This window comes from Sarcophilus harrisii, chromosome 4 (assembly GCF_902635505.1).
Source record: "Sarcophilus harrisii chromosome 4, mSarHar1.11, whole genome shotgun sequence".
In the NCBI taxonomy this organism is placed as follows: Eukaryota; Metazoa; Chordata; class Mammalia; order Dasyuromorphia; family Dasyuridae; genus Sarcophilus; species Sarcophilus harrisii.
Genome location: NC_045429.1, coordinates 383,498,680 through 383,511,215, shown reverse-complemented (window position 1 = coordinate 383,511,215; position 12,536 = coordinate 383,498,680). Strand labels below are relative to the sequence as shown.

Sequence of the window (12,536 nt, the reverse complement as noted above, 5' to 3'; positions counted from 1 at the left end):
TATAAATTCTGTAATTTTGCTTCCATGTCCTTGAAGGGAGAGCAACTATGAAGAGCATGGAAGTGTGAAACCAAGTCGTTTAAAAAAATTTTTTTAAGACTACACAATCCCTATATGGGTGGTCCCTCTTATTAGGAGGTCTTTCAGAGAAAGAAATTTGCTAATAAGGAAAGAGAAAACAAGAAAACAAGAGTGGTTTTGCAAACAAAAGACCAAAATGACATTTTACAACTCCGGCTTTGTGATCTTCCAACTCATTCTTATGGTTTTACTCAGGTTTTCATGTAGAACCTTTGTCGCACAAATACTAATACAGTACTCCCAAACCTTATTAAGTGGTCTACTGTTTCTGAAAATTGGACAACAATAAGCATAAGTTTACATGTATATAATGCTTTATAGTTTGCCAAAGTGCTTTGAAAATATCATCTCATTTGATCCTCACAATAATCCTAACATATAGGTGCTGTTATTATTCCCATTTTACAGATGAGGAAACAGGCACAGAGAGGTTAAGTAATTTTCCCAGAATCAAACACAGTGGGTATCTGAGACAGAATATTAACTCAGTTCTTCCTAACTTCAGGTCTAGAACTCTATCCGCTGGACTACTTAGCTGCCTCATTGACCACCAAAGACTTTGCTGTCAAGATCAAATGCTCTCACGCTAATCAACTATTCATCCAAATTCAATAGCAGGACAAAAGGCAGGGAATACTTCCTGATGGAAAGAGAGATAGAAGAACTCAGTATTGTTTAGAGTTTGGCTGCTGGTTCAATGTTAGTCATTCATTTTCAAGCTGATTCTTCTTGGATACAATCTATGATTCTATATATTACATTATCTAAAATGTATGTTATATGATAGTATGGTATATGATTGCATATTTTTGCTAAATTATTACATAGTATTATTATTATTACATAGTATAATATATTTGTTACCTCAAAAATAAAAGCCCTGCATCAATTCTTCTACATGATAGAAACTCTACTGAAGTGAACTGGAAATAGTTTTGTTGTTGTTGTTTTTTGCTGAGACAATTGTGTCTGAAATTAGATTTGAACTTGGCTCCATCCTCCTGATTTCAGGGCTGGTGCTCTATCCACTGTGCCACCTAGCTGCCCCTTAAATTTCTAAATTTTATCTTTCTAATAGACAGGAAAAAGAAATCTACTGTCATTTATGTAATTTCTTCCTACATTTTCTGATATTTTTAATCTAAAAAAATAGGGAGGAAAGAAGATGGACAGAAATTAGTAGATGTATTACTCAATTCTTGGTTAGCAGCTCACCTCTGTAATGTTCATTAATCTCCAATTCCTCACTGCTACTGGAGGGTAAGTCATAATTCTTTCCTCCTTTAGTAGTCCCTTGCTACTTAGACCAGGAAGCTCTTTCACATATGTGAGTTTATGTATGTTTTAACATCAGTGACAAAGGAAAAAGATACAACCTATGAGCATTTTTTTTTTGTTTTTCCATTTTCTTTGCTTCTTTCGGGTTTGGAATTTCAATATTTTTGTTCTGGGGGGAGAAAGACCAAGTGATTGTGATAGACTCTGCTCTCAGTCCTGTCCTCTGAACTCAAAATAGAAAGAGAGAGAAAGACAGGAACGGGATTGAAGGATGAGAGGCAGTTAGAGGGGAAATTGTCCTCCTCTTGCCAATGCCAATAAAGTACCACATTAAACCTTTTTGTTACTATAGGGAGCAGAGTTGGGAACTAGAGGATGAAAACTCCAGGGCAACAGATTTCTACTCAATATAAGAACTGTCTAACAATAAGAGATATCTGAAAGTAGAGAGGGCTTTCTTATGATGCACTAAGTTCTCCATTCCTGGAGTTTTGGAAGCAATGACTGGATAATCACTTGTCAGAGATGATATAGAAGGAATATGGACATTAGATAACAGACTGGATTAGCTGACCTTTAAGGTCCCTTTCAATTCTAAGATATTATAATTCTATTCAATTGCATAACTACAATTTCAATTTAATCTTTTGCCCCTGCAAAACTGAAGGGTGCTTCACATAGGGGAGCTGAGTAGTTTTATTTCAATGTGGGAAATGAAATGGGAAGAAGAGAGGAAATACTTTTCAGGAAAAACATTTATTTCATTATTTTATCCTCAAAGTAAGCATATATGAAAGAAATCATCAAAGAAAATGTATGGATAAATACATAATCTATTAAGAAATGCCATGGTAGCATCTGATTGTAATTTTGATTTCAGTATAATCACTTTCCCAATCTCTATTAAACACCAAGCAAACAAAATATTTAGGTGTCTCAAAATACAAAAATCAATTATATCAAGAATTGTTTAATTCAGAAATATAAAAGAACCTCAATCACAAAGGAACCTCCAAAAGTTAGACATTTTGGGTAGAGAAACATGGGTAATTAGTTTTATAAGAGTTCATTTTGAACTACAATAAGGTGAACAAGAAATGAATAAAACAGTCTTCCTGTTATTCTATACCTTTTTTAAAAATATTAAAATCCAAAGGTTGAAAAGAACATTAAAGTAAGATGATCTCATTAACCCAAGTATTAGCAAGCATTTCCTAAAGTTATTCATCCTAGGCTCCATCTTAATTAACTTTTAGCCCCATTCAATTCCCTCCTTTTTATTTCAAGAAAGATAGTATCTTTTGCAATATGGAATGATTTTCCCCCTATGGATAGTATCACTAGATAGCTGCTAAAATATCTACTATAACAGAAGCATTCTATTACCTGAGTTCTTCAGTCAATTGGACAGAGCAATGCCATTCATATAGAATATACTGCTTTCTAAGCCAGATCCATGAGGAAGGAGAATGAAACCATAAAACAAAACTCCTCAAACTTCACGTAACTGAATGTGGGAGTCATGAAATTATGATCTATTATCAGTAAATGTTTGATTTATATCAAGTTTGATATATAAACTTATATATCCAGGATTGTATAAAAATTTCTTAGATGAAGAGCAGTTGTAAGTAGAAAAAGTTTAAGAAGCCTTGGTAGAAATGTATGGATTTGGAATCAAAAGATGACTTCAAATCCTCCCTTCAATCTTTGCTACTTATGAAACCTAAGATTAATCATTTTACTCCTCTGAGCCTTGATTTCCTCCTGTGTAAAATAAGTAATCAACCCGAGTTTCCTCTAAGGACTCTACTAATTTTATGTCTGGCAATTCTATGATCTTAAGAGTCAGAGGAAAACAGTGGGCTGAAATCTAATGAATTTAGGTAGTGCTAATAGCCAGAACTGGATTTTAGGCTTGAATTAACCTTATTAAGTAAGGGATTTAAGTGGATTTTACTTGGACAATTTGATCCATGATCTCCCTGATGTGAGACTTCCCTCCAATGCTACAAGTCAAAACCTTTCAACTCCTTTTATTCTTGTGTGCTCTTTTAATTTTTTTTTTAATTTTTAAAATTGACTTCTATAAATTTGTAACAGAAATGCTGGCCTTTCTCAAGCTTTCTGACTATTTCCAAAGTACCAAAAGAATCATCAGTATATAATTCCTTCTCAACAATAGATAGGTCTAATATCCTCATTATCTTTTGGGGTTTTATAGCAATCATCATATTTGTCTCTGAAAACACTAGCTTGAAGTAAACATGAGGTGGAGACTACCTAAATACCTTGGTCAAGGTCAAACACCTATCAGTTATTTTGAATGGGATCTGCCAGTGCTAGAATTTTTTCTATTTTCTCATTCAAATAATCTTTCAAGAATGTTAAATCTCATTAAAAAAGAGAACTTCATTCTCCCTAGAAGGCAAATGGAGAAGGAGAGGTTCAGCCCTTCCACATATGATTGCTAGTTGTTTCTGAACACTATGAATGCCTAATGACATCCTGGGAATATATTCCTAGTGTGTAACGATGGTGTACAATGTATAATTTTGTCGTGCATATAAAAAGCTTTGTGACAATTATGGGGTCATTCAGGACCATCTCAATTTGACCCACACAATGGATTAATGAAACACCAATTGAAAAGCTGCATCTGAAAAGCATTGGCTGAACCACCAAACTATTTCTGCACCTGCTATATATGAAGGGCTACTGACCCAGAATGCAATGGAGATGGCAAATCTCCAGCACTAAGATGAGATATACAATTGCAAACTAACTATGCAAGCCCAAGTGGTGCTATGGGCTACAATTGTTTATAGGCCACTACAAAAGACTCCAATACTCTAAGGATTAAGAAGTCTCTGATAATCTAGAATGACATGACAGCACTGAGGGAAATCCATTAGGTCAAAGACCCTGGAATTGAAGATAAGAAAACAGTTGATATAACAATCTGTTGTGGCAAGAAATTAGAAAGAGGTTGAGCTGCTTAAAGACCTAAGAGGGTCACATAGAAATATTCTCATTATATAATTCACTTTGAAGTTTTGTTGTTGTTTATTTATTTCAGTCATGTTCAATTCCTTGTGACTTCCTTTGTTTGGTTGGGGTTTTTTGGCAAAGATACTAAAGTGGTTTGCCATTTCATTTTCCAGCTCATTTACAGATGTGGAAACTGAGGAAAACAGGATTAAGTGATTTGTGCAAGGTCCCACGGCTAATAAGTATCTGAGGTCACATTTGAACTCATTCCTACTGACTCCAAGCAAGGTACTCCATCTACTATATTACCTAGATGCCTCATACTTTAAAGTTAACTTTAATCTTTTAAAAAAATGTTTAGGTATTACAATGAAACATTTGTGAGCCACTCAGAAATTTTTTCAGAGGTTTTTTTTTGGTTTTTTGTTTTAGTTTTTGTTTTTTGTGGCTTTTCACTTTCTGCTAATAAGTTCATATCCATGACTCTATTTGTTAAAAGGCATATAGAGCCTCATAGGTTTTTTTTTTTCACCCTTCTTTTCCAATTAGCTATTTTATTAGTCCAAAGAGGTGATTCAGGAAGTTACTTTCCGAAAATAATGTTTGGTGTTGGTAGGGTACAATTCAATGGATTTAAACCTCAAACCACATTAATTTACAATAATTTGAAATTCTGCTCTTTTGACTTAAAAAGTCATTAATAATATTAACCCACAATAATACTGATTTAATATTGTATTATAAAATATTGATAACTATCAGGTGGCAAACATATATGACTACATATATATATAGGTATGTATGCATGTGTATGTGAGAGAAAGAGAGAGAGTGAGAGAGAAAGAGAGAGATAAAGGGGGAAGAGCAGGGAGGAGGAAAAATCCTACCTATAATCTTTTAGAAAAAATATGACATTCATGTAAGTTTGCAAGTTTTAGATAGCAACTAACCATTGGAATCTTGATTTGATAACAACTCAATTAACAGGTGCAATTACTTCTCTATTAATGATCACTAACCATGTTCAGTGTAGATGATATTTGTTAGATCTTTCAGGAAAAAAAGTTTTTTTGAGATTATTGAAAAATAGAGGCATATTTTAAAGACTTGACTAAAAATATTTACAATTATATTATTTTAAAACCTCCCTCATTTCTTCAGGAGTCCTTTATTCTGTGTTGATATGTAGCCAATTAGTAATCAAGATTAGTAATCAAGCACCATTAAGTCTTAAGTTGAAACCATTGGGTATCTGTAGCCCGAGCTACTGATGACCCAGAAAAGAAAGTTTTTGACCTGAGTCCTTGATATCCTCAAATAATTTAACATCAGAGACTGATCTAATTCTATGGAAATGATACCAAAGAAGGTATATGCTCATCTTCTTTGCTGCTGTACCCTAAGAACCTCTCCAGATGAAATTTATATGCATTGTATTATTGTTTAATTGTTTCAGGTATGCCCAATTCTTTGTGATGCCATTTGGGATTTTCTTAGTAAACATACTGGAGTATTTTGCCATTTCCTTCTCCAGCTCATTTTACAAATGAGGAGACTGAGGCAAACGGGTGAAGTGACTTGCCCAGACAGTTAGTAAATGCCTGAGGCTGGATTTGAACTCAGGTCTTCCTGACTGTACTACCTCGCAGTCTCTCTTTCTATTTATATAATCATTTTTTAGTACATTGTTTTGTACATATTGTTTTCACTTTGTTGTTACTGTTACTGTTTGCTTGTTTTTTTTTTCTTTCTTGTGTTTTCTTTTTACCCTTTTGATCTGGTTTTTCTTGCACAGCATGACAAATATAGAAATATGTTTAGAAGAATTGTATGCTTAATCTATATTGGATCGTTTGTTGTCTAGGGAAGGGGACAGGAGGAGAGGGAGGGAAGGGAGGGAAAAATTTTGAAACACAAAGTTTTGCAAAGGTGAATGCTAAAAACTATCTTTGTAAGTATTGGGAAAAATAAAAAGTTATTATAAAAAATTAGCCACCAGAATTAAACATAATACTTTATATGTATTTTTCCCAATGTATAGTTAGACCCATTAATGCCTTCTTCGCTCAAAGAATGAGTATTCTCAAAGTAGGCTAAGTTTACAAACTTTTTTGATCAAATATATCATTCTACTGACTTAATAAACTAATGTTTATTCATACCATTGCTATCTTACAGTTGTAAAACTGATTTCTCAAAACAAAATTTAATACTTTGTATTTATCCCTATTAAATTATAATGTTATATTACATTATAGATTTAGTTCACAAAAAATTAAATAAGCTATATAAAAACAATTTAAAAAAAGAATGTGAGCTCTCAGAGTAGGACTCAGTCTTGTTTATCTACTTACAAAACAACCAGTTTTGTACATAGTAAGCACATATAGCTTTACCTACATCTTTCTCTATATCTGTATTGTCTCTCGCTATATATATATATATATATATACATACCCATATATATTTATGAATTGATATTCATATGTGTTATTGATACTATCTAGAGTTCTTTATTTCTCTTGGTATAAGACCAGCCCACCTTCTTTTTAAAGAATACATTTTCTGGATTATATCCTTTTTGGCATTTCTTATAATAACAAATAACAAAATATTTTCCTAAAAATGTTTGAGCCAAAGTAAAACTGCACTCCCAAGGGCTCCCCTTTAATAATGAGTCTCCCATGCTTATATTAAGTTTACACAAGCTTCCTTAGTAAATGCAACCAGAGAGATAATTGTTCAATGATCCTCTGATTATACAATTATACCTCATTAAGCAAAGCACAAAATGGGGAGGCATATGCTCACCATAGGTGCTTGCCATGGTCATTGAAGATGCTTTGTTTGGCATCCAAAAGAAAAGAGAATCTCTCCATAAATGTATAAATTCTAAGATGAAATATTCTCTAATATCTTCTCTTCTCAGCAGAATACTGGCCATAATCACAATATAATGACTTCAAAATCTTCATTTGTTCCCAACTGTATTTTAAAAGCCCTTCAAGATCTTTGACAATCTTGCCCTTACTCCCTGCTGCGACAATACCTAATTTTATTTACCATCACTCAGACTCCTTCCATTCTAGCCAGATTAGCCTTCTAACAATTAATAAACATTGATTAAGTGCCTACTATGTGCCAGGTGTTGTAGTAATTAGTGAGGATGCAAAGAAAATAAAAGGCATTTTGCCCTCAACTAGTCCAGTTTACTGTTCAGAGTCCTGGAAAAATTATGCAACCATCCTCCACTCTCTTCTCCTTGCCCTAACCTAGAGTATCTTTTTTAAATACTATCCATATTCTAACCATTATTCAAGTCTAAGCTCAAGAACCATCTTCATGGTGAATCCTTTTGTGGCCTTCATGAATGGCCTCTCTCTGCCAAACCTTTGTAGCATTAACTTGTCCATCACACAACATTTAGCACTTTATATTCTGGGCTGCATTTCATTAAAACCATGTTCCAATGTATCATCATGGAATGAAATGATCTTGGCTGTACCACTAAGCTCCAACAAGTCCTATCAATCTGAAACTTTTACAAATGAACCAAGGAATTATTGGGTCATTGGCCCAAAGACCATGCTAGACCAGGTCTTAGAAGCTTAGCAGAAGAATATATATCTCTTAAGAGATGGACATTGGGAGGGGGGGGTGATTTTTGAAAAGTAGGGAGAAGGAGGCACATTAAAGTCATGAAGACTTGCTATATAGAAAAGGAGATGTTTTGACCCATATTAGTGAAGGGAACATTCATCCCAAAGAAATAATGAAACTATAAGGCATTAAAGTATCCTGTCTTTATTACATCAATGATGCTTTCCAGACTTGTCTTCAAAATTAAACTAGAAGCTTCACCAGGGCAGGGACAATATCTAATGCTTCTTTTGTGATGCCCAGAGAGACTACACTGCTCTCAATATGGCAGGAACTTAATATTCAAATGATTCTTATAAATGCACCAAATTTTTAAGCATAAAATTTCAACATTAAATAGACTTAGAGACTTATGCTACGTGTTATACAGCTACATAATGACGGAATCAACTCAAAGCAGTTATTTTATTTTATTTGAGTCAAATAAAATCAGATGATTATCATTAGTCTAATAGCAGAGAGAAAACAGCGACATATTTGTGTAAGTAACTTAAATCAAATCAAATATGAGCATTTACCAATTACTGACCTGGTTGCTTAGCAACATACTTCCATATCACAGAGGAAAAAATATCTCAGCTGAGTGAGTTAGGTCATGCCTAGGATTGGGATATTAAAGGCAAACTGTATTTTAAAAAAAGAAGAAGAAGAAGAAAGAAAGAGAAAGGAAAGGCTACACCCTGCCTCTATTTGGAAGTCCTTGAATGAACCAATGTTTGCATGTGTGTATGTAGATTGGCTAACCTCCACCCCTCAAAGGCCTCACCCAGAACATACACAATAAAGAATCTAGGAGCAGTATTTAACATGCATTTCAGTTCTCTGGGAAAGTCCTTCAATCAATCAACAGATATTCATTAAGCTACAACTATGGGCAAAGTACCATGCACTCAATAGACAATGAACATCAAGAAAATCCCATCTTGACAGCAACATGGTGCAAGACATTTAGTATACACAGGACCATAGGATCAAAGATTCAGAACAAAAAATGGATCTAGGAGGCCACTAAGTCAAATCCCCTGATTTATAGATAAGGAAACTGAGTCATGTAATCTAATTTGATCTTCACAACAACTTTGTGACCTGGGCAGGGAGGCTATTATTCTTCCCATTTCACAGATGAAGAAACAAAAAAAATGATTTCAGTTGATTCTCCTAATCATACTGCAACATAGGCAGAACAGATATTATTATTCAAGTTTTACAAATGAAGATAGAACAACTGAGAATTGAACCCTAATCTGTATACTCTAGGGTTCTTTCTATTATATCATAATAGCTCCCGATAAAAATCCTTAAAGAAGTCACCTGGGAGTTACTATATATTGAAGTGTCTATTTCTAAGGTATACACAAAATATAAGAAGTTACGGTCTGCTTAAACCTCTTGGCTCAAATACACAAGCTAAGGTCATGCATCAGCCATGCACTATGCAAACCCTATACCACCCAACCAAAAAGCTTCATTCAGAGCTGTGAACTTTTCCTGGATCCTGCTGATTTGGCAGTACTCCACTGATGCTTGGACAAAGGAAAAAAATAGCCAATTTTGCGTGTTCAAAGATCATGCTGTTGGTACTACCATTCATGCATATCCTATTTGGTGACTCAAAAGATGGAAAGTCATATCCTTGTAGAATCTGAAAGCTAAAAAGAACCCCAGGGGTGATCTCATCCAAGTCCCTGAACTATTTCAGATGAAGAAACTTATTACCAAGAGAAATAAAAGGAGTTGTCCAAAGTCACACAAGTAGAATTCAGGATGCTGATTCCCAGAGATCATAGTACTTTGCTCCTTGGTATACAAAGTCTCTGTTATGAACAGATTAACATCGTGATTGACTGAAATGAGGAATTAGTGAGAAGCAAATGCATGTATCAGACATCTGTTTAGCCTCCTATTCCAAAGGCCATGGGACGATAAAATCTTCTGCCTTGCCTAAAGTGATTAGCACACTAATATAGAAGTATATTCTTACACCAGCCAGGAACAGTTTTTTTCATTTGCCGATGGCCCTTATTGCTGTTGTTTAGTTGTTCAGTTGGTCTTTTTGACCATTTGGAGTTTTCTTGGTAAAGATAGTGGAATGCTTTGTCATTTCCATCTTCAGCTCACTTTACAGATGGGGAAACTAAGGCAAATGGGGGCGAAGTAATTTTTCCAAGGTCACAAAACTTGTCTGAGACCAGATTTTTACTCAGGAAAATGAGTCTTCTGAACTCCAGGAGAGGCATTCTGTTCATTCAGCTACCCTGCTGCATGTTAATGGCCTTAGCAAAGGCTGAAGACCAGAAGATGAAGGGATCTCAGACATTCTAGCTTAATCTCCTTGTTTTAGAGGTGAGAAAACAACCTCATAGGGATGGAATTCCAATACAAATCCTTTGACACAAAATTCTGGGCTCTTTCTATCCTGACTCCATATTTTTTACATAAGTAATAAAGCCTTTGAAAATGAAAACAAGAAAAATTCAGTGGTGGGACTTTGTTTTTACCTCCTGGTGGTAATTCTTCTGAGTCTCGGTTTTGGTTACATCATGTCATATAATTATCTAATGCTATTCACAATCTGTGAATGAGCTATTTTAGTCTCAGAAGCTAACTAAAATCATTACTCCAAGGGGCTCTTTCCCGCTCTCCCCACTCTCTTAGAGATGCTTGTCATACCAGGCTAATGCTGTGATGTCTCAGGACATGGATAGACTGCATTGTTATATGCTCTGTTTAGGTCTGGTTTCATGATATGTCTCTTCTTTAGATCATTATAGAGAAGTAGCCTCTAGATATCCCACAATCATCTTCTATACAGTCCCAGAAAGTAATTGACTATCACTCTAAAATTGCCAGAATGCATGGCTCATTGAAGATAGTTCTGTCTTATCTTTGGGTAGGGCAGATAAAGGCAGCTAAGTGGAGAAGTGGATTAGGCACTGGACTTGGAATCAGGAGAATTCCTCTACATGAACTTGAATTCAACATCAGTCACTTACAAGCTGTGTAACTCTAGGCAAGTCATTTCATTCTTTTTACCTCAGTTTCCTCACCTGTAAAATGAGCTGGAAAAGAAAATAGTAAACATTCCAGTTTCTTTGCAAAGAAAACCCCAAATGAGATTGAATTAGATACAACTGAACAATAACAATAATGACAAGTGTAGTGAAAATAGACTCCTTTCATTAATGTCTGCTTGGGACTGTGGTTCCTTCTATACTGGATTTATAATTGGAAGACACCTTAGAGACCAAGTCCAATTCCTTCATTTTTACAGAAAAGGAAACTGAGATATAGAGAGTTTTAAGTGATATGTTCAGAGTCACCCAGCTAGTATGTATCTGAGTCTGGATTTTAATACATTTTTCTGACCCCGGACCCAGCAGTCTATACCAATACATGTTTATATATTTACATGTATTGTGCATATATATGTTTTGGTTTGGGAGGGGACAAGATTATCCAGATCTGTGGAGATCAGTGGTCCAGATTAACCTTGTGAATTTAGTGGGGAAATCCCTTCTGCCCTATGACTGATTAACAAGTATTTAAGAACCTGCTATAGGCCAGGCATAGTTCTTGGCACTGAGGATTTTATAAAATACAATGACTCAAAGAAATCCATTCAAATATGCAGGAGAAATAAAAAGAAAATAAATACAAGCAAATCCAAAGTTGTTAAATAAAAGGGAGAAGACTGGCAGTTGAGGGAATTATCATTAATGCAATGGAGGATTTTATATAAATTATAATTTATTGCCTGAAGGAGGGGCTAGCTGTCTATCTGCTATGTAATGCTATCTCTCTTGTTCTCATGATAGATAGCTTGATAGACAGCAGGATGGATAGATTATAGGCCTTACATATTTAATTTATATAAATAGATCTACACATTTATATTCACATACTGTTTTCTATTTGTATATCTATATTTGTACTTATAAATTTTAGACCATGTACATACACATTTGAGAGACAGTTTTATAATATAGAAGTAGAAAGATTATGCAATCTAAATCTCATTTCAGGTGGAATAGAATAGAGAAGCTCCCTTCCCCAGTTTTTTTTGGAATAATAGATACTCAGACAATAGATGAGCTTTCTTGAACTCAAACCCCACCTCCTTCATGAGACCTTTTTGATTTCTGTCAGGTGCCTCTCCAAATCCTTAAGATTACTTTGTAAGTATTTTGCATATATGTCCCCTGGTAGAATATAATGTCATTGAGAGAAAAGAAGGATTTATTTCACCTATCATGGTTCCTGGCACATGTTGTTCAGTCTTTTTTCAGTTGTGTTTGATTATTCATGACCCTGTTTGAGATTGTTTGGTAAAGATACTGGAGTAGTTTACTTTCTTTTTTACCTTCTTTCCTTCTCCACTCCATTTTATAGAAAGGGAAACTGAGACAAGCAGGATTAAGTGAAGTTCTCAGGTAATGTTGCTAGTTAATAAAGCCAGACTTAAATGCGGAAAGATGAGTCTTTCTGAATCCAGACCTGTCATGCTATGCGCTTCAGTGGCACTTCCT

At 34.7% G+C, this 12,536-nt stretch overlaps 1 protein-coding gene across 2 annotated transcripts in view; it reads right to left on the bottom strand.

Annotated features, from left to right (window-relative positions):
• KIF26B (kinesin family member 26B) overlaps window positions 1-12,536 on the bottom strand; it is a 612,624-nt gene that overhangs the window by 183,200 nt on the left and 416,888 nt on the right. The window lies entirely within an intron of this gene.